This window comes from Scyliorhinus torazame, chromosome 9 (assembly GCF_047496885.1).
Source record: "Scyliorhinus torazame isolate Kashiwa2021f chromosome 9, sScyTor2.1, whole genome shotgun sequence".
Classification (NCBI taxonomy): domain Eukaryota; kingdom Metazoa; phylum Chordata; class Chondrichthyes; order Carcharhiniformes; family Scyliorhinidae; genus Scyliorhinus; species Scyliorhinus torazame.
The window spans coordinates 238,389,697-238,407,533 of record NC_092715.1 but is presented as its reverse complement, the minus strand read 5'-3'; the positions used below and the strand labels follow the sequence as shown (position 1 = coordinate 238,407,533).

General features: G+C 49.3%; 1 protein-coding gene across 24 annotated transcripts in view; it reads right to left on the bottom strand.

Moving 5' to 3' along the window:
- LOC140429768 (receptor-type tyrosine-protein phosphatase delta-like) overlaps positions 1–17,837 on the bottom strand; it is a 3,491,723-nt gene that overhangs the window by 2,683,403 nt on the left and 790,483 nt on the right. The window lies entirely within an intron of this gene.

The window sequence follows — 17,837 nt, the reverse complement described above, 5'->3', positions numbered from 1 at the left end:
GTAGCACAATGGTTAGCACTGTTGCTTCACAGCTCCATGGTCCCAGGTTCAATTCCCCGCTGGGTCACTGCCTGCACGTTCTCCCCGTGTCTGCGTGAGTTTCCTCTGGGTGCTCCGGTTTCCTCCCACCGTGCAAAATTGTGCACATTAGGTGGACTGGCCATGCTAAATTGCCCTCAAGTGTCCAAAAAGGTTAGGTGGGGTTACTGGGTTACAGGGATAGGGTGAAAGTGTGGGCTTAAGTAGCGTGCTCTTTCCAAGGGCCGGTGCAGACTCGATAGGCCGAATGGCTTCCTTCTGCACTGTAAATTCTCTGATTCTCTCATTCTCCTACAGTGGGGAGACCAAACAAAGGCTGGGTGACTGCTTTGGTGAACACCTCTATTCAAGTCCGTAAGTGTGGTGCTGATGTCCTTGTTGGTTGCCATCTTAATTCTCGCTCCCACTCCCAACTCGGACTACGACACCGTTTCAATAAAGCTCAACAAAAGCTCAAGGAATAACACCTTACCTTTCAATTTTGCAAAATTCTGATTTGAATTTAAGCTTAGCGCACAACAGGAAGCTTGTCATGGGTCAGAAACCAGTTTGTTCCATCTGCAGGTTTTGCCCTGACTCTTAAACTCAACCACACCATTAACATCCCACTACCAGGTTTCTCAGTCAATCAGAGGCAGGGGTTAGGATAACACACCAAAGGAAGTTGTCAAAGGGACCTTGGCAGGGGACAGAACATTTGAACTAGCCATTGATCATTGAGACATTAGGAGCCCGAGGAATAGAGAGGAGACCTAGTTAGGATGCTCCCGCTACCCCCACTCCCCTCCCCTCCCCCCATCCCATCCCCTCCTCGCCTCCGGGGAATAGGAGGAAGACGACAGCCTCTCAAACCAAACAGACAAGATGAAAGCCGGAGAGGAAGTGAGCAGTAGGAGTATGGTCCCTCAAAAGTGGAGACAGTGCCCCAAGAGATTCAAGGACCTCAGTAAGCTAGGGAAGGTGGATGATAGAACACTTCTGTGTGCCAAGTCCCATAATCTGAATTACCATAATTTTCATGCACAACACTCCTCAAACTAACTCATCTTGCAGCTCCACTCCTTCCTTTCTCCAGGCACCTGCTCATGTATTACTTATTCTGTTACAAGATTTGGGCATCGCTGGCTAGGTCAGCATGCATTACCCATCCCTAATTGGCTTGGAGAAGGTGGAGGTGAGCTGCCTTCTTGAATTGTCACAATCCACATGGTTTAGCTGCCCCAGTCATGTTCGAAAGGGAGTTCCAGGATTTTGACCAAAGGGATGGCGATATAGTTCCAAGTCAGGGTAGCGTGTGGCTTGGGGATGAACTTGCAAGTGGTAGTGTTCTCTTGTATCTGTTGCCTTTGTATATCTGGGTGGTAGAGGTCATGGGTTTGGAAGATACTGTCAAAGGAGCCTTTCTGATTTTTGCAGTGCATCTTGTAAATGGTATACACTGCTGCCACTGTGCATGATGGGATGCCAATCAAGTGATGCTTTTGTCCTGGATAGTGTCAAGCTTCTCGACTGTTGTTGCAGCTGCACTCATCCCAGCAAGTGGAGAGTATTCCATCACACACCTGGGGCGAGATTCTCCGACCCCCCGCCGGGTCGGAGAATCGCTGGGGGCTGGCGTGAATCCCGCCCCCGCCGGTTGCCGAAGTCTCCGGCACCGGAGATTCGGCGGGGGCGGGAATCGCGCCGCGCCGGTTGGCGTGGCCCCCCCCCGCGATTCTCCGGCCCGAATGGGCCGAAGTCCCGCCGCTAAAATGCCTGTCCCACCGGCGTAGATTAAACCACCTACCTTACCGGCGGGACAAGGCGGTGCGGGCGGGCCCGGGGGTACCCCCAGGGTGGCCTGGCCCGCGATCGGGGCCCACCGTTCCGTGGGCAGGCCTGTGCCGTGGGGGCACTCTTTCCCTTCCACCTCCGACACGGTCTCCACCATGGCATAGGCAGAAGAGACTCCCTCCAATGCGCATGCGCGGGAATGCCGTCAGTGCCCGGAGATGTCATTTCCGCGCCAGCTGGCGGGGCACCAAAGGCCTTTTCCGCCAGCTGGCGGGGCGGAAATTCGTCCGGCGCTGACCTAGCCCCTTAAGGTTGGGGCTCGGCCCCCAAAGATGCGGAGCATTCCGCACCTTTGGGGCGGCGCGATGCCCGACTGATTTGCGCCGTTTTGGGCGCCAGTCGGCGGACATCGCGCCGTTTCCGGAGAATTTCACCCCTGATTTTTGCCTAGTAGATGGTGGATTTGGGGAGCCAGGAGTTGAGTTGCCTCTACATAACTGCCAGCCTCTGACCTACTCTTAAGCAACAATATTTATATGGCTAGTCCAGTTCAGTTTCTCGTCAACGGTAACCCTCAAAATATTGATAGTGGAAAAGTCAGCAATGGCACTGCCATTGAATGTTAAAGGGGCAGTGGTTAACTTATCTCCTGGTCATTGCCTGGCACTTGTGTGACACAAATGTTACTTGCCCCTTATCAGCTCAAGCCTGAATGTTGGTCAGATCTTGCTGCAGGTTGACTGCATCAATATCTGAGGAGTAAAGAATGTGCATTAATCCAAAAACATCCCACTTCTGACCTTATGATGGAAGGAAGGTCATTGGTGAAGCAGCTGAAGATGATTTTACCTTGGATATGTACTTGGGGAGTTCCTGCAGCGATAACCTGGGACTGAGATGTTTGACTTCCAACAACCACAACCATCTTCTTTTGTGCCAGGTATGACTCCAAACAGAGAACGTTTTTCCTGATTCCCATTGATTCCAGTTTCGCAAGGAGTCCTCAATGCTGCACTCAGTCAAATTCTGCCTTTATGTCAAGGGCAGTCACTCTCACTTCACCTCTGGAGTTCAGCTCTTAGGCCCATGTTTGGACCAAGGCTGTACCGAGGTCAGCAGCTGAGTGACCCTGGTGTAAAATGCAAAATGATAAGTCAGTGAGCAGGTCATTACTGCCCCTTGATAGCACTGTCAATGACATTTTCCACACTTTACTGATGATCCGCAGTAGACTGATGGGACAATCGTTGACCGGGTTAGATTTGTCCTTTTCTTTTTGGACAGGACACACCTGGGCAATTTACCACATTGCTGAGAAGATGCCAGTGTTGGAGCAGTACTGGAACGGCTTGGTTAGGGGCACGGCTAGTTCTGGAGCACAAGTCTTCAGTGGTTTCGCAGGAATGCTGTTAGGGCCCATCGTCTTTTCAGTATCCAGTGCCTTCTGCCAGTTCTTAATATCGCGTGGAGTGAATTGAATTAGCTGGAGACTGACGTGTGCAATGCTGGAGAGCTTAGGAGGAGGCTGAGATGGATCATCCAGTCAGCATTTCAGGCTGCAGACAGTTGCAAATTCTTCAGCCTCAGCTTTTGTACTGATGTGTTGGACTTCCCCGTCATTTGACAATGGCAATGTTTGCGAAGATTCCTCTTCAGCGAGTTGTTTAATAGACCATAACCATTCACAACTGGATGTTGCAGGACTGCAGAACTTTGATGCGAACTGTTCATTGTGGGATTGCTTATCTCTTATGTCACACACTCTGTCGCATGCAAGTAGTCCTGGGTCGTCACTTAGCCAGTTGGACACTTCATTTTGGGTATACCTGATGTTGCCCCTGGCATAGCCCCTGCAGTATCCCCTTTGGATCCTCGCTGTCTTCAGGGGATGTCCCGGAGGACTGGAGAATAGCCAATGTTGTTCCTCTGTTTAAGAAGGGTAGCAAGGATAATCCCGGGAACTACAGGCCGGTGAGCCTTACTTCAGTGGTAGGGAAATTACTGGAGAGAATTCTTCGAGACAGGATCTACTCCCATTTGGAAGCAAATGGACGTATTAGTGAGAGGCAGCACGGTTTTGTGAAGGGCAGGTCGTGTCTCACTAACTTGATAGAGTTTTTCGAGGAGGTCACTAAGATGATTGATGCAGGTAGGGCAGTAGATGTTGTCTATATGGACTTCAGTAAGGCCTTTGACAAGGTCCCTCATGGTAGACTAGTACAAAAGGTGAAGTCACACGGGATCAGGGGTGAACTGGCAAGGTGGATACAGAACTGGCTATGCCATAGAAGGCAGAGGGTAGCAATGGAGGGATGCTTTTCTAATTGGAGGGCTGTGACCAGTGGTGTTCCACAGGGATCAGTGTTGGGACCTTTGCTGTTTGTAGTATATATAAATGATTTGGAGGAAAATGTAACTGGTCTGATTAGTAAGTTTGCAGACGACACAAAGGTTGGTGGAATTGCGGATAGCGATGAGGACTGTCAGAGAATACAGCAGGATTTAGATTGTCTGGAGACTTGGGCGGAGAGATGGCAGATGGAGTTTAATCCGGACAAATGTGAGGTAATGCATTTTGGAAGGGCTAATGCAGGTAGGGAATATACAGTGAATGGTAGAACCCTCAAGAGTATTGAAAGTCAAAGAGATCTAGGAGTACAGGTCCACAGGTCATTGAAAGGGGCAACACAGGTGGAGAAGGTAGTCAAGAAGGCATACGGCATGCTTGCCTTCATTGGCCGGGGCATTGAGTATAAGAATTGGCAAGTCATGTTGCAGCTGTATAGAACCTTAGTTAGGCCACACTTGGAGTATAGTGTTCAATTCTGGTCGCCACACTACCAGAAGGATGTGGAGGCTTTAGAGAGGGTGCAGAATAGATTTACCAGAATGTTGCCTGGTATGGAGGGCATAAGCTATGAGGAGCGATTGAATAAACTCGGTTTGTTCTCACTGGAACAAAGGAGGTTGAGGGGCGACCTGATAGAGGTATACAAAATTATGAGGGGCATAGACAGAGTGGATAGTCAGAGGCTTTTCCCCAGGGTAGAGGGGTCAATTACTAGGGGGCATAGGTTTAAGATGAGAGGGGCAAGGTTTAGAGTAGATGTACGAGGCAAGTTTTTTACGCAGAGGGTAGTGGGTGCCTGGAACTCACTACCGGAGGAGGTAGTGGAAGCAGGGACGATAGGGACGTTTAAGGGGCATCTTGACAAATATATGAATAGGATGGGAATAGAAGGATACGGACCCAGGAAGTGTAGAAGATTGTAGTTTAGTCGGGCAGTACGGTCGGCACGGGCTTGGAGGGCCGAAGGGCCTGTTCCTGTGCTGTACATTTCTTTGTTCTTTGTTCTTTGTTTGTATTCATTGAACCAGGTTTGATCCTCTGATAATGGTAGAGTGCAATTCTGAGGTTACAGAATGTGGTTGTGTACAAATCTGCTAATTTTGAAGCCAGCAGTGCCTCATGATTGCCCAATTATTTTGCTAGATCTGTTCAAAATCTAACTCAACACATATTCTCAGCTGAATGACTAATACTGATACTCCTCATATCTGTGACATCTCATACTCCGGCCTCATAATTACAAATTTAGTCTTTCCCTCCTCTCCAAGAAATCTGTTTCTCACACGCTCGGCTCCTTGCAAGAAAAGAGAGCACAGAATTCCACAGGGAGGCAGAGAACTGGATGGGGCAGCACAGTGGTTAGCACTTCTGCCTCAGTGCCAGAGACCCAGGTTCAATTCTGGCCTTGGGTGACTGTGTGAAGTCTGCACTTTCTCTCCATGTCTGCGTGGGCTTCCTCTGAGTGTTCCGGTTTACTGGCACAGCTCAAAGATATGCAGGTTAGGTGGATTGGCCATGCTAAACTGCCCCTTAGGTGTCCAAAGATGTACACGTTAGGTGGGATCACACAAATAGGATGGGGGGAGGGGGCTAGGTACGGTGCTTTTTCAGAGCATTGGTGCAGGCTCAATGGGCCAAATGGCCTCCTTGTACAGTGTGGGAATTCTATGGTTCTATTCTATTCTAAGGTTGTATCTCAAGTGACAGCCACCTTAATAACCATTGGTGACACATGGCCATGTGGTTCGTGGGAAGGAGGTCCTCTTCCTGGAGGCTGAAAATATTCAAGTCAACCTGCATGAACATCTGAGTCGCCTTACGTTCTGGTGCTCACATGAGTTGAGTAAATTGATCTTCTGCCTCAGTGTTGGGATATTGCTTCCTCCCAGCTTGATCTCGCCATTCATCGCTTCTGCCCTGTGGAGTGACTGAGGATAAGGCAGCTTCTGCTGCTCCTGATCATACCACAGAGGCTGACAGCAGGGATGTGCAGCTAAAGGTGAGTTAAGTCCGAGACAGATGAAATGACATCCAAGAAGTTGGAAACCTCCTATCAAGCGGTGAAAGCACTCTCTCAGAAGGAATGCAGTTAATAACAACCTCCCACTTAGACGTGGCTCTCTCTCTTTAGGCGTCCCAGCCTGTGAGTTTCCCTGGAGAAACGCTTCTCCCTGTACTCTCACCCGATTTATTCTGAGGAGCTCCACACTGCTCGGGAAATGTGTGCGCTGCCATAAAGGCTGGGTTCATAGCTCAGTTAATTACCGCTTTGAAAATGTTAATCATTTACCCAACAGCTGCACGGGAGGGGTTTTTCTGCCTGCCTGCAAATCTGCCCGAGTTAAACCAGGAAGTGGGTGCGATCATGTTGGGTTTCCAAGCTAACACCAGGGGCGGGATTCTCCACTCCCACGCCGAAGTGGCAGCGCCGTCGTGAACGCCGTTGAGGTTCACGACGGTGCAGAACAGCCCCGGTCCCGACCGATTCAGGCCCTGACAATGGCCCAGGATCGGGGCCGCGTCATCTACACGCGCCAGGCCTTGTCGCCCGCGTAAAAGCAGCGCCGCATAGATGGCGCGGCCGGCGCCGCATAACGGGCGCCATCCGCGCATGCGCGGGTTGGTCGGCGCCAACCCGCGCATGCGTGGTTGCCGTCCTCTCTAAATCCGCCCCGCAAGAAAATGGGGGACGGATCTTGCGGGGCCGCAGAAGGAAGGAGGTCCTCCTTCAGAGAGGACGGCCCGACGATCGGTGGGCACCGATCTCGGGCCACCCCACATTCCAGGTGAAGGATCCCCCCTCGCCCCCCCACAGGCCGCCCCCCCAGCGTTCATGCACCGCCCACGACTGCAGCGACCTGGGCCGAGATTCTCCGACCCCCCGCCGGGTCGGAGAATCACCGGGGGCTGGCGTGAATCCCGCCCCCGCCGGTTGCCGAATTCTCCACCACCGGATATTCGGCGGGGGCGGGAATCGCGCCGCGCCGGTTGGCGGCCCCCCCCCTCCCCCGCGATTCTCCGGCTCGGATGGGCCGAAGTTCCGCCGCTAAAATGCCTGTCCCGCCGGCGTAGATTAAACCACCTACCTTACCGGCGGGATAAGGCGGCGCGGGCGGGCTCCAGGGTCCTGGGGGGGGGGGGCGCGGGGCGATCTGGCCCCGGGGGGTGCCCCCACGGTGGCCTGGCCCGCGATCGGGGCCCACCGATCCGCGGCCGGGCGTGTGCCGTGGGGGCACTCTTTCCCTTCCATCTTCGCCACGGTCTCCGCCATGGCGGAGGCGGAAGAGACTTCCTCCACTGCGCATGTGCGGGAATGCCGTCAGCGGCCGCTGACGCTCCCGCGCATGCGTCGCCCGGAGATGTAATTTCCGCACCAGCTGGCGGGGCACCAAAGGCCTTTTCCGCCAGCTGGCGGGGCGGAAATTCATCCGGCGCCGGCCTAGCCCCTTAAGGTTGGGGCTGGGCCCCCAAAGATGCGGAGCATTCCGCACCTTTGGGGCGGCGCGATGCCCGACTGATTTGCGCCGTTTTGGGCGCCAGTCGGCGGACATCGCGCCGTTTCCGGAGAATTTCGCCCCAGGTGTGGATGGCGCCGGGGGGAACCTGCCGTTTTGGCCTCGCCGCTCCGCCCATCCGGGCCTCAGAATAGCGGGGGTGCCGGAGAATCGCCATTTTGTGTGTCTCCGGCGATTCTCCGGCCCGCGAAACTCGACCAGGACGTTCCCGATGCTTGGGAGAATCGCGGGAGGGCGTCGGACCGGCGTCCCCGGAAATTTTGGCGGCCCAGGCGATTCTCCCAACCGGCGTGGGAGTGGAGAATCGCGCCCATTGTCTCTTTGCACGTCTCACTGGCACTCCTTTTCGTCTTGCATCATCATTCCTTTTGTCATTTAATCTCTCCTGGCTTCCACCCAATCACAGGCCCACCCTTTTGCACTTTGCTCCCCTCCCCTTCTCCATACTTGCTTAAAATCTGTTACACGTGTTAAATCTGTTCGATTACGGTTCAAAGGTCCTTGACCTGAAACCTGGGGCAGGAATTTCCAGGCCCACTAGTATGGGTCAGCCTGACGTGTGGGGAAAGCTTAATTTGGCGCGCGACTGAAAATCATTTGCCCGGTGGCGGGATGAACTCTATGCTCTCGGGACTTCAATGCCGGGTGAAAGACTGTGCTTCCCGACAAACTGCGTTGGGAAGGCCATTTGCTTGACTTAGCATGCTCATTAAAAGGCCAGCTCACCAGAATTAAGATCACCCTCCAAATTAAGCTCCCTGCCAGCAGGAAATCAGAACATTCACGACTGCTTGCATGTGTCATGTGGCATGCCACTGGTGAGGTTGACCTCTTCCCTGATTAATGATGAGTTGCCACCGGATTGTCTCCTTTTGGGGGCTGTCCGCAAAAGGCCGGCCTAAGCTTGAGACCCGGTGGCGGCAGTGCAAATTTGTGTGGAGGATGAGCAAAGGGGGAAGGGCGGAGCAGAGGCTGAAAAAAGGAGAAATTGCACGTTGTCCCGGTACCCTTTAAATAGGATGCCCGGATCTTTGGCCCCATGGGGACATAGCAGCGACAGTGATTTCCAGCCTGCACCCACTGCGAAGATTGGCAAGCTCCTCACGGATTGTTATGTAATGAGCTGAACAGCTGAAAAACATGTGGGGTCAGCTATGCCACCCTCCAGCAGAAATAGCTCTCACTTCTGAGCCCGCTACTGAAGTTAAGACTCCAGAACAGAAGATTCCGGCCATTGTCTTTCTTTATTCCTCCACTGATGCTGACTCACCTCCCTGAGCATTTCCAGCAGGTTCTGTTGATTCCCGCTGTTCTCCCTTGTTTGCCTGTGCATCTGTCTTAACAAGGACCCGACAGTAGCTCACAATTTCAGACCACATTCTAGAACTGAAATGGTCTTGAGCATCTGAAAGTAGGCCAATTTTCATCCCAAGTTTAAATTGGTTTGCGCACATTGGCTGGGAATTTCCCTCCCTTCCCGCTAGTGAGATCTTCCGGTCACACTGAAGGGCCCCCCCAACTGTTGTGGTTTCCCCTGGAAGACCCCACTGACTGGAGGGGGGAGGTGCAGAATCTCAACCATTATTTGTGAGGAAGAATTTTATGGCTGGGGTTTTAGAATTTAGGGTCCTCCTTTCCAAAGTAATCAATTGCACCAGCACTTAAAACTTATTTTCCAGTTAGTTTCTGGTAGCACAAGGGATCTTTTCCAAGATTGAGTGCTGCAAAAGGATTCCAAATCCCAAAGCTCCAAGTCTGTCAATTGGAATGTCTGTAGGCAGAGGATAATATGAAGCTCATTTTTCATTCCTGCTTTCTGAAGTATGAAACAAAGCACTTCAGCACTTCAATTCCATGCAGTGAGTTCTCAGGTGATGCAAGTTGACTTTTGGAACTGGCTTTGCAATTTGAAGGAAAGTGCCAAGGTAAGCAATGAGGATCATTGTCAATTATAACCACACCGCTATATCTGTATCACAGCCATTGATTTTACATTGCTATATATAGGTTTGACTGCCAATTATCTTACACTGGTAGACATGCCTCTCAAGAAGGTTGCACCTGTCAGCCATGTTTATCTGACAAGTTTCGCACAAGAATATTGTAACCCAAATCTAGCCAGTACTGGAACTGAAGCACAAACAGAGCTAATGAGAACATTTCTACGCCATTCAGCATTTTAGGAAATTAAGGTTGTCTTACTAACAAGTGAGAAAAGCTCCATATTGTACAGATACAATTAACTACATGAAGTACTGCTTTTCGCTGGTAAAATATTTGCTATTTATTGTATTAGTTCTGGCTTTTAGCACTATTCCTTTCTTCTACAACATGAACCTTACTTATCTTTCCTCTGACGAGGAAGACAATCTTTAACAGCTGCTACTGTCTTGGGATTTAAAAAAAAAATACACAGCAGAATTTATGGATGTCTGAGGCTGCAAGATATATAGAGTAGGAGGAATTTGGCTCCGGTTTAGAGCCAATGAGCTGAAGAAAGGTCAGAATTTTATTTCAAAGCAGTTTTCAACCAGATACAGCATGAAGGAGCCCTGGCAAAACCCGAGGGCACGAATTAACGGAAATAAAATAAAATCCGTGTCAGACGTTCATCGTGTCCCAAGTCCATCGTGACGAGGTCGATAGATCGTGCCCAGAGTTCATTAGCAAAATGGTCCAGCAGCTGAAGCTTTATCTGATTCAAAAGGGTTAGGTAGTGGTGAAAGCAAACATCTTTGTCACACCCCTTTGCCAAACTGAATGGCTCTGTTGTGTAATAATAATAATAATGTTTATTATTCTCAAATGTAGGCCTTCATTAACACTGCAATTAAGTTACTGTGAAAATGCACTAGCCGCCACACTCTGGCACCTGTTCGGGTACACAGAGGGAGAATTCAGTATATCCAGTTCACCAAACAAGCACACCTTCCGGGACTTGTGGGAGGGAACTGGAGCACCCGGAGAAAACCCACGCAAACACGGGGAGAACGTGCAGACTCCGCACAGACAGTGACCCAAGCGGAAATCAGACCTGGGACCCTAGCGTTGTGAAGCATAAGTGCTAACCGTGCGACCGTGCTGCAAACAGCGTATTAAACCAACCCTGCTTCGTGTCTGGGCCTCGGCGAGGAATGCCCCACTGAGGCTACACTTTTCATGCATCAATGAGCTCCGGGTTCAACACTTGCTTCGGGTGACTGTGTGTAGTTTGAGCTTTGTCCCTGTGTGTGCATGGGTTTCCTCTGGGTGCTATGTTTTCCTACCACAGTGCAAAGATGAGCAGGTTAGGTGGATTGGCCATGCTAAATTGCTCCTTAGTGTCCAAAAGGTTAGGTGGGGTTACGGAGATAGGGTGGAGGCTTGGCCTTAAGTAGCGTAATTGTTCTATGCTTCGAGTAGTCTCAGGTATCATTGGCAATGTCACCAGCTCTAAGACTCACCAAACATCTGCCCAAATTCTACTTCTCCATGTCAGATCAATTATTTCTTTCTTGGCTTTGACTCCTTCAGGACATCAGCAGGTGTGTCATCCTGGGCGACATTTTGTTGTTCTCTACCTTCTCACTGTATGTTCAGCTTCGCAAATCAGCTTATGGATTCGTCTCCTCCCAAATTGCAGGCTGTGAACCCGCTGCATTCAGATTTGGACCGTAGTGCTGTGTGCAGTATTGCTACCACCACTGCTTTATCTGATTAACTTCATTGATCATATTCCCATCTGTTTCTTACACTTCTCTTTCTCAGATCTGTGACAACCATGTATACTTCTTTGCACTGCCCTTTATAACCTGCGTCTTCTGTTGCCTGCGACTCTCCTTCAGATGGGTCCTTCGTGTTCAGTGTAGCATGCATTTGGAAACACGGGATCAAACAGAGTCCTGTCAGGTCCACTGTTAGTCCATGCGGCACATGCCTCCAGATGGTTAATACAAGAAGTACAGTCATTCATCCATAGCTGTAATCGGACAAGTTATTCTTGATGCATTAACGAAGCCGTAGCGTATTAAAGTTGAACAAGTCCTCATAACAGGACTACAGTAAACCTGGTGATAACCAGCACTCTGCCAAGCCGAATTTTAAAATTGGGGCAAAATTCTCCCGAAACGGCGCGATGTCCGCCGACTGGCGCCCAAAACGGCGCCAATCAGACGGGCATCGCGCCGCCCCAAAGGTGCGGAATGCTCCGCATATTTGGGGGCCGAGCCCCAACATTGAGGGGCTAGGCCGACGCCGTAGGAATTTCCGCCCCGTGGGGGCACCCCCGGGATCAGATCGCCCCGCGCCCCCCCCAGGACCCCGGAGCCCGCCCACGCCGCCTTGTCCCGCCGGTAAATAGGTGCTTTAATTTACGCCGGCGGGACAGGCAACTTATCGGCGGGACTTCAGCCCATCCGGGCCGGAGAATCGAGCGGGGGGGCCGCCAACCGGCGCGGCCCGATTCCCGCCCCCGCAGGATCTCCAGTGCCGGAGACTTCGGCAACCGGCGGGGGCGGGATTCACGGCAGCCCCCGGCGATTCTCCGACCCGACGGGGGGTCGGAAAATGACGCCCCTGATGTTCTCCGAAAATACATATTGCCAATTTACCTTCTGGCAGCAATTATGAAGTAATCCAGGTCACATACCTGCATAATGTATTGATTTGTATTTTAATTTTTCTTTTAATGCACTATTGAAAATGAGAAGTAAAAATAAGACAGTTTTTTTAACTTCCTGAATAGTTGCACATTAGTTCATGCCACATGTATTTCATCGGTAAATAATCCACAGCATTAACCGGCATTTTTAATTTACCTGCACCACCCTGTACATGCTGAATAATAGATTAGGAATCATACATCAATCCGGAATCATGTGCTGCTTCTAATTGCACAGTGATGCACCATATCCAATGTTTGATACATATGGAGCTTCTATTGAGAGGAGCAAATGTTGGTCACACCAATGATTGCAGTTAGTAGCTCTCCATGGTGATATTTACAAGAAAACTATTATTTTGGATACAACAATGGAGTGGGTAAAAACACTTCTGTATTTCATTTTTTAAAACCCCAGGGTCTTAATGGAAATAAAAGCTTTTAATGGAACATGGGGCGTCATTCTCCGACCCCCCCCGCTGGGTCGGAGAATCGCCGGGGGCTGCCGTGAATCCCGCCCCCGCCGGTTGCCGAAGTCTCCGGCACTAGAGATTGGGCGGGGGCAGGAATCGCGGCCCGCCGGTTGGCGGGCCCCCCCCCCGCTCGATTCTCCGGCCCGGATGGGCCGAAGTCCCGCCGATAAATTGCCTGTCCCGCCGGCGTAGATCAAAGCACCTATTTACCGGCGGGACAAGGCGGCGCGGGTGGGCTCCGGGGTCCTGGGGGGGGCGCGGGGCGATCTGACCCCGGAGGGTGCCCCCACGGTGGCCTGGCCCGCGATCGGGGCCCCCGATCCGCGGGCGGGCCTGTGCCGTGGGGGCACTCTTTCCCTTCCGCCTCCGACATGGTCTCCACCATGGCGGAGGCGGAAGAGACTCCCTCCACTGCGCATGCGCGGGAAACTGTCAGCGGCTGCTGACGCTCCCGCGCATGCGCCGCCCCGACATGTCATTTCCGCGCCAGCTGGCGGGGCAACAAAGGCCGTTTCTGCCAGCTGGCGGGGCGGAAATTCCTCCGGCGTCGGCCTAGCCCCTCAATGTTGGGGCTCGGCCCCCAAAAGATGCGGAGCATTCCGCACCTTTGGGGCGGCGCGATGCCCATCTGATTGGCGCCGTTTTGGGCACCAGTCGGCGGACATCGCGCCGTTTCGGGTGAATTTCGCCCATGGAAACAGGAGTTAGCCATGCCGCTCTCTGAGCCATTCCATTATTCAAATACCGATAGATTTTAGCTGGTTCATGACTTGAATCCTTTCCCCCTCTTGGTTTGTAACATTAGTGCCCTTGCCAAAGTTAAAAAAAAATTAATTTACGGGATATGGGCATCGCTGGTTAGGCCAGCATTTATTGCCCATCCCGAGTTGCCCTTCAGAAGATGGTGGTGAGCTGCCTTCTTGAATCACTTGATGTGTATTGCGAGAGCATTTTGCCATTTGTCCTCTGTATTGGGGATGGTACATATAAAGTTAGTTCAGTAATGGCTGCCTGCAGTTGAGCATCTGTTAGTCCTCTCACTGCAATGAGGAACAAAGAGATGGTGTTGAGGCTGCGATAGAATTTTCTTTTGCACTTCATTTGATAAATTAAGAACCAAAGAACACTGACACATTTCTGAATTTCCAGAAGTTGATTTTAAGGAGGTGTGAGCAATTTGAAAGATTTCCTCGTGTGCAGTACACAGTGACTCAGCACGGTACGTAAATGGAAAAAAATGGCACTGAAGACAATTTGGGGAACAATGGGGTTATTAAGCCGTAACAACGAGGCCTTGAGCCAACGAGGCCTTGAGCAATTACAAACAAAGATTATATATATCGCTGATATCAAATAAAATAGAAGATGAGGATAAAGTAAAAAACTTCCTCTAACATGACACGACCAGGTTTTCTTTGATGTTATTTTTACTAGTTTTGTCCAAGACACCCCATTATAATGGAATATTCTGAGATTAATGAAATTCTGGATTCACATTATGAAACGAATAGGAATAAATCTGCACTAAGAGTCACAATCTGTGAAAGGAAGCAGTTGCCAAGTGACACTGTTGCAGATTACATTCTCGAATTACAGATACCCTCATTACTATGGGTATGGCGCAAACCTAGAAATCAACCTTCGAGACATGGAGCTGAAAGAATCATAAAATCCGGGCCAAGCTTTTCAGCGAAGGCAATTAGCTGATGTGGAAGGAGGCCTGAGATGAGGCTGCACCATGGCAATAGCAGAGAGCAATAGTTGCAAATTGCAAGGGAGTTTTTTTACTGAGACAGCAGGGCAGGCACACTTGATTTCAGTGGGATCCAGGCTTCAGCAGCCAATCCCACAGTCACAGTGTCAGAAAATTAGATGCTAACATTGCCACTGTAGCCACCAATCATTTAAACAACCCTATTTACAGTAAACGGGCCAGGCTTGTGTCAAAGTCAATCATATCCAGGTAGCAAGCAGAGGTAGAGGAAACAATGGCCCTAATTCTCCGGTTGTTCTCTTGTCCCGTTGGCAGCGCACCCCCGCCCTTAAGTTTCCCGGCAGCGTGGGGTGGCATCAATGGGTATTCCCATTCACAGCAGTGGGAACAGAGAATTCCGCAGCCTCCGAACACTGTGCCATCTTCAGCCAGTGAGGAACATGCGGCTGGGAGGCCGGAGAACCCCGCCCAATAATTCTCTAGGTTGTTGTGAGGCAGCAGGTCACAGGCATGTGCTGAGTCAAGATCATGACAGAGGCCTGGAAGTCCTTGAAAATGCATTTTCTAGATTTAGAAAGGGAAGTTGATGTTATTGAGCAGCAAGATCAAGCGTTGTACTCAGTCAGAGAGCAAGGAAAACAGCACGTGGAAGATCAGTGTAAAATGGACGAAGGTATAATTCCAGCACCCACAGTAAGAATGAAAGTCATTCATTCACAATTTGCTTTCAGCGTTAATGCAGTTACCGCCATGGCTGCCATCTCGGAAGGGGAGTGGAGGAAATCCCTCCGTTACATTCCCTTAGGCAAAAATTACATGAAACTGATTAGTGATTCCAATACATCCCAGTGTGTGGTGTTGTTACAATGCAGTACAATGACACTCTATTACTTGCCATTGATAGTAGTAGGAAGGGGCAAAGTCTCCTAGATGGAAAGGAAGTAAAAAGATAAGGCTAAACTGGGCCTGAGTTACAGGGGTCAGTAAATGTATGTCTGATATTGAGGAATGCTAAGAGAGCACTAGCGGTCGCTGAGCAAGGAGGACCAAACGATAAAGTTAGTTGACAGTGCAAAATTAAATATCATAAATTAGCAGACCATATGAATGCTCTCTCAAGATTCCCTGTCAAGACTGATTAATTTTAGGTCGCTATGAATTACTTTGCATACGCAGGTGACATGCCAGAGAAATTGAAAAAGAAATTTGCAAGGATGTGTTGCTCAGTAAAGTGCTCAATTAGATCATGAATGGCTAGCCCAAAGAATATGACAAATATAAATTACAGGAATATTTCACATGTAGAAATTAACTGAATGTAGATCAAGGCTCTCTCTGATGGGGTTTTATGAGTCATTATTCCTCTAAGGTTCAGACAGAGATTGCTAGAGGAACTTCATCAAGAGCACACAGGAATAGTTTACATGGATGCAGTAGGAAGAAGCTAACTAAAGGTAGATAGAGATATTGAAGTGTGTTGAAATGTTGAGAAATGTGCCTGTGAATTAAAAATGATCCAATAAATGTTCTTTCAATCCATGGTCAAACACAAGAAAAAGATGGAGAATGAGTACATGTTAATTTATTTGGTATGGAAGGGAAAGAGTACTTTGTTTTGCTCACTCGGTATATAGCAAGTGGATAAACGTCAATGCCCAATAGCACAAGTGCCAAAACAGTTGAGATCTAGAGAAGTTGATTTGCAACTTATGGGTTGCCAAAGGTGCTCATGTCAAATAATGGTCCATCAGAAGCGTTTGAAATATTTATGAGTTAGAACAGAGTCAAAGACACTCTAATACCACCGGATCAGCCATCAAACAGTGTTCCCAAAAGAAGTATACAGAGCGTGGAGAGATCTTTGCAGAAGTATTTGCGAGGTGACAAGCCAGGCAATAATTTCCATGACGACTTTCTGTTCTCATACAGAATAACATCACAATCGACAGCAGGTTGTTCACCTTACGAGTTTGAACACACTCCCTGGATAACATTTAGATTGCTTCAGCTTGATGTCAATAGCAATGTAAGAGAGAAGCAAAACAAAACAAAGATGAGTCATGATACGTGAGGCAGAAAACTAGAGAGTTCAGTGCTGGTCAGAAATCATGGTGAAAATTTGCCGAAGCGATAATGAGTTCAATAGAATCCATAGAATCCCTACAGTGCAGAAGGGGGGCATGTTGTCTTGGGAGTAGTTGCATGCACATATCTAGAAACTCCGTCAGTATCATAGAATCACAGAATTATAGAATCCATACAGTGCAGAAGGTGGCCATTCGGCCCATCAAGTCTGATTGGACCCTCTAAAAGAACATCCTAACCAGACTCCCGCCCTATCCCTGCAACCCCACCTAACCCACAAAGGGGCACTTTAGCATTGCCAATCCACCTAACCTGCACATTTGTGGGAGGAAACCTGAGCATCCAGAGGAAACGCACGCAGACAGGGGGAAGAATATGCAAACTCCACACAGTCACCCAAGGCAGGAATCGAACCAGTGTCCCTGGTGCTGTGAGTCAGCAGTGTTATCCACTGTGCCACCGGGCCGCCATCGTGTAGAAAATTCGGTTGATGGAGGACATCTGATAAATCTCCTACGGTTCAAATTCCTCCTACAGTCTCAAATGGAAGTCCGAAAGAGTGCGAAAGTCACAATGAAACTGGAAGTTTGCAATATTACCGAATCCACCAGCAGCACAAAGTGACTAAAACAAAGCAATCAATGCCACAGTTCCAATCATTAACTGAAGTTGGTGGTCACAGTTCAGCGCTGGCACAGTCAGAAGTGTTGAGAGAGCAGCATCAAGCTAATGGAAATGGAATTTGAATAAGATATCCAGACAGAAAGAGAAAGAAGCCAGATAGGTTAATTGAAAGTATGTAGGAAGGAAGGTGAAATGATGATATTTTTGTTAAACCCATACTGGTTCTAAGAAAAAACAATTTTTTTTTTTGCATGTAAATTGCTCGGGTGGTTTCGGTCATATATTTTCTGTTTGTGATTACAACAAGGTAATCTTTTAAATTTTCAGATATTGTTGATGTTGGTTTGGTCATATATTTTGGGAACCTTTATACAGGTATATTAAAATGCAAAATGATACATATTTTTTTCAGTGGGGAGGAACTGTAGTATATTTCCAAATTTGAGAATTTTGCCATATTGATTTCTATCTGCTGTCCTCTCTTTTGGGGAGGACTAAATGCAATTACTTCTATAGTGGCCACCTTCAGCTGAGCATGTCTTAATTATTTATTTTTTCACAAGATGTGCGCCACTGGCAAAGCCAACATTTATTTCCCAGCCCTACCTTCCCTTGAGATTTTGGC